This window comes from Crocodylus porosus, unplaced genomic scaffold, assembly GCF_001723895.1.
Source record: "Crocodylus porosus isolate Cpor-Errol unplaced genomic scaffold, CroPor_comp1, whole genome shotgun sequence".
In the NCBI taxonomy this organism is placed as follows: Eukaryota; Metazoa; Chordata; order Crocodylia; family Crocodylidae; genus Crocodylus; species Crocodylus porosus.
Window position 1 is genome coordinate 36,517,764 of NW_017728948.1, and position 5,488 is coordinate 36,523,251.

Genomic DNA, 5,488 nt, shown 5'->3' on the forward strand with positions numbered 1-5,488 from the left:
GCAGGCTGCCGCCCACCCCAAGTGCTAGGAAGAGCCCAGTGCTGCCCCTGCTGCAGCCCCAGGAGTGGTCAATGCCACCTGCTTGCAACTGCTGAGCTGTGCCATGTCCTTCTCCCCACCACTTCCCTAGCCTCAGCCTCCCTCCCTCCCTCACTGCCATGGGAACATAGCCCTATTTGTTATATTATAAACCAGGTTCCCTTCATGAGAATTCGATTTATGTGCAGTTTTGCAGGAACACATCTACTGCATAAATCAAGGAAAACCTGTATATGTGCTATAGATACAGTGATGCTGGATCAGCATTCAATTGAAGCCAGTTCTCCTTCTGTCTTCTGAAATTTCCTCCACGCAGGTTAATGTGGAGTGACAGCTGCCTCTGAACTATGCCTGAACCAGTTTTTCTTTCTCAAGGATTTAAGCTATGTTCATTACTTCCTTTGAGAGGGAGAGGAGGCAAAAGGACTCAGATCTCTGAATATCTGTGGTTCACAGTTTATATTGATCAAATCATCTATCAGTTGGATGAGATAGCACACAAAGAAATTTATCCTTGGCTGCACGACTGAGGCATAAGCCCTGGGTGTTGAGTAAGGGAGAGAATTGCTGAAAAGGAAGCAATAGGCTTAACATAGGAGTGTACTCATCAGCCTCCTTCCACCCTGTGGGAGACGCTGCTGCTACAAGGCCAGCTGCCATAGGTCTAATCATCCTGCCTGCTCCTGTAGCTGTTTTGTTCTATACCAAATTAAGGGGTTTGAATCATCACTCAGCATGCAAGTCAGTGGCAGATATTACATTAACTGATGCATGTCAGCCTGTGAGCCTGCACATAACAAACAGTTGTCAGCAAAGAGGAAGTCATGACACATGGCTATCTGGACTTTGGAGCTCACTCAGAGATGCACAGGTTGAAGATGTGTCTGTCAACATGGTACCAGATCTCCATATCATCTTGGAAAGCATCCAACAGCATGGCAGAGAATACCATGCTGAAGAGGGTAGGTGCAAGTACACAGCCCTGCTTGATGCCATTTGTGACTGGAAAGGGCCCTGAGCATTTGCCATTCACAAGGATGTGCACCATCATGTTGTCATGGAACTGTAGAATCATATTGATGAATTTTCCAATGTATCTGTACTTTTTATGGATTTAAATATGGTAACATATTTTTAAGTAATATAACCTTTCTTGGTGACTGCTTGTTGCCTTTTATTTCAAGGAGCTAATATACCTAAAGATAAATAATATGAATATTCATTTCTCTTATATTGTAGTATACTGCTTTAGAGAGAGTTGCAGAAAAAATCAGTTACCATTCACATCCACACAACTGACATTTATAAAATATTACAAAAGACAGACATATTTATATGTGGTCTGCCCCAGTCAATCATGTTACTCTTATAGATCCTTACTCTTTCCTTTAAATTCCATTCTTTGCCCTAGAGACTTGACAGAAGAAAGGAAAAATGATATCTTTTTCATCTGTCATCACAATTATATATCATTTGGCATATAGCAATTATTTTAGTAATTGTAATTTGAGGAACTGTCAGAGCTCTTATGTGAACTATAGGGAATGAGCAAGTGAAATATTGTATTTTTTAAATTTGTAGCTCAAGGCACGAAAGTGTTTCTGAAAGAGATAGTTATAGAATTACAAATACAATTTCAAATGTACTGAACACATTTTTACCTCTTCAAATGATTTTATTACAGAAGAAAATAATAGGGCAATGAGCTGTCATAGCAGTTGAGAGACAATACTTGTATAAAGTAACCCCTACCTACACTTCTGGTTACACTGACAAAGCCATACAAAAAGGACTTCTTTTTTACACAGATGTCACTCCATTGAAATCTGTTACATTTGGACAGTATTAAATAGAAATGATTCACAGTAGTGAATCCAGCCTAATAAAAAAACAAACAAAAAAGACTATTTCAGCTAGAGAATAACTGGCAGTTGAGGGAGTCAGTTCATTTCATGTCTTACTATAAGGATAAGTGTTACTATAAGGATTATGCAATACCAAATGTACAACCTCTCCGGGTTCACTTCACCCCCCATCCCCCAAGCCTAATGTGGGCTACCTGGCATCAAAATTTCCTCAGCAAATAATTATAAACAGCAACAACATTCCAAATTTATCCTTTTTTTTACTACAATAACAAATGAACAACAAGCTACAAATGAAAACCTTAGAAAGAAAAAAACATCCTTGGAGGTTTTCAAAACCCAGCTAGACAAAGCTTTGGCTGGGATGATATTGTTGGGGATGCTTAGAGCAGGAGGCTGGACTAAATGACCTCCTGAGGTCCCTTCCAAACCTAACCTTCTATGATTAAAAATAAAAAATATATACACACATACATTCATTGCTTCTTGGTAGTGAATAAACCGCTTAACCAGCTTCAGCATCCCTGATATGCCTTGTATTTCAAATACAGTTCACAGCAGCTTAAATCCACTTTCTTTGGAGTTTGTGGGTGGATCTAATGGGATTGTACCACTTCTTCCTCTCAGCCCCTGCTCAGAACAGGTTGCACACCTCCCTCTTTACCAGTAGAAGGCAGAGCCGTCACACACCTGAGCAGTCCATGTTCTATAGAACAATCCATTTCCGGTCCCTTTGACCCTGTCCACAGAGTTCTTCAAGAACGCTCCTCTCTGGACACAGCTGCATGCATGTCCACCTTTGGACACATCTGCATGCGTGAACATACACGCACACATACTCACTATGGATTTCCAGGACAGAGGGTTTTTTTTTCCCCTTATCTCTTGACCTCGGTGGTATACCCAACATAGCACCCAGACAAAACCATATCCTGACTAAGCATACTCAAAAGGGTCTCACTGACCTTCCCAAGCTGGACACACTCTGGAAAATTCCCTTTTATCATTAACATTTTTAGGTCCCAGTTTTAGAAACATGTCTTTAAGTAGCTTCTTTTCCAATAATGAAATGAAGTGAATGCCCAGCATAGCACGTTGTGGCATTATTGTTGGTGTCATAGTGATCACGCATATCCAGAAAAAAAAAATATGAATCCCTTTTGAAAAATAATGGCAAAAATGTAGCTTTTAGCTATAACTCTTTTAACTGTGCTTATCGTCATTAGGGCTTCTCTCAAACAGAATAAATGGTTATAGTCACATTAAAGTTGTTACACTAGATTTTTCTGATTGCTGCTTCCCTGGGTAAATGGCAAGGAACACTGGAAGTTTGCTGTAAGACAATTACACTAGAGAAGCTTTCCTTTATAAAAAGCAATTAGTGAAGTATATAATAATTTTGGTTGGTCAGTGTACTTCAGGGGCATTAATCAGCAACACGATGACTAAGCAGAAATAATTAATGCCCCTGAAATACACTGGCCAACCAAAATTATTATATACTTCACTAATCCTCTATACGTAACATTCTACTACACAACTGGAACAGAAATTATCACCCTTCTGTTACATTCATGGCAGGTTGATATTGCAGCTTAGTCATACTGTTGCTGTGTACACTATTTAAACCACAGACTGACTTCATAGACAACTGGTGAGAACTTAACTGTTTTGAAAGATCAGGCTACTGATTTTTAGGCTGCCAAGGGTATATTGAGACAGTGCTGAAAGAATATTTCTGTGTCCCAGGAGTGCAGTTTGAGTGTTATGTATAGAGGATTGTGATGCTGTTACTGGGCAGTACCTGTTGTAGGTTAGGTTATAAAGCTGTTGATCCTAATTCTGAATTTACTGAACAACGTAAATTATTCAGCTGTGGGTGCCAAAGGGCATCCTTAACCCATCAAACATATCATAGGCATTACTGCAGGGCTGTCCGTAGTCTTTGACTCCAGTCAAAGCAGTCAAGTCTGCCTGAACACTTGCTTCTCAATGAGTTAAAAAAAGGAGACGTCTACATCTCATTCTCTAGAACTTTCCTCCCCCAGTCCTTGCTACCCTCAAACATATCCTCAGGAAGCATCCTGAATGCTTGGGTACACAATGAAATGTCAAGGAGTACAGTTCTGCAATCCGCAGTCTTGGAATCCTGCCATCAACTTTTGGGAAAAGACTGCAAACATCTCCTCCTAACAAGACAGGTATTTCTTTCCCCTCCCCATTCATCCTCTGGCCCCCTGATGTGCTTACAGAGTCATTATTCCATCTATATTACCAATAACTTGGATTTCACATCTGTTAAAATGTAAATCTAAATGGTTTAACTCATCACGCGCTACTCTGCTCTGTTTAGAATATTGTTCTACTTGGAGCTTTTCCTTGTTAAAAAAACTACAGCTGCAGGCTAAGTCATTTAAATAAACTTTTAAAGTGGCTGATGCCAAATTGTTCCTTGTAGCACACAATAAACTCATTCCCGATTAGGAAGCTTCCATTTATGGCTGCACTTTATTCCTTTAGTCTATTCTCACTTCCTTGAGGTAATGTTCTGCTTTATTTCATCACAACTTGATACCTTAGACATTAATCTCCAATGGGGAAATTATTCAAAAGACTTCTGAAAGTCAGAAATATTTAATATTCACTTGACTGCACTTTCTTTCTATACTGGGTAGTAGTATCCTTAAATAACTCTTGCTTTTAGTGATGGAAATCATTATTTCACTGAAATCACATTTCTGGACTTATCGTTAAATCTAGTAGCTTAAATAAAAGGCTAGAATTAGCTTTAAAAATCTTCCCCATAGTTCAAACTAATCCCCCAAACCAAAGCACATCCGGGGGATTATCAAAGTATTGAATGTTAAACAATTTGTAATATAGCCATTAATTAAAACTTAACTGTTTTTTTTTCCAGTTACCAGACTGATTTACTGTTCCTATCATAGCAACACCATCTCACTGCCATCAATAAAGGACAAGAAATATTTTTTTCTTAATGTTAGGTTGCTGTGTTTGAAAAGTTAAATGGAAGCTGTTGTTCAGTTCTCATTCATGCTGGACTACCTTCATTGGACCTGATGATCACTACACTTGGGATCCCATTGCCATTTGGCACAAAAAAGCAACATTCCGGTCATTTTAATCTGAGAAAGGAGAGAAAAATATGCATTTGTCACTAAAGTCACCTCAGAGAAGCTGAAAGCCAACAATATGTGGCTTGGCTGAATAGTCTTTGCTAGGGGCTCTTTTAGGTTTGGGGACATTTAGCCAATCTCCTGTTCCGTCTTATTATGGAACTATAGCCCAACAATGAAGTAGCCTCAGGAACTCTACCCTGCCAGCCCTGTGGCAACTGCTCAGAGTCCTTTTTCAGATTTAAAGCTTTCCCTGGATCTTCAAAAATATGTGGGGAACAGCTAGTGAAGTTGTAATTCCTTCAAGGCATGATGGGTGAGAAGGCAGGAGGTTAGCTTAGAGACAGGTAGGCAGGCCAAAGGAAAATCAGCCCCAAGAAAGCCCCCTGTTACACCTCACCACAAGGGATTTTGCCCACCAACAGGGGTTTTGGTCTGGCCAAATGG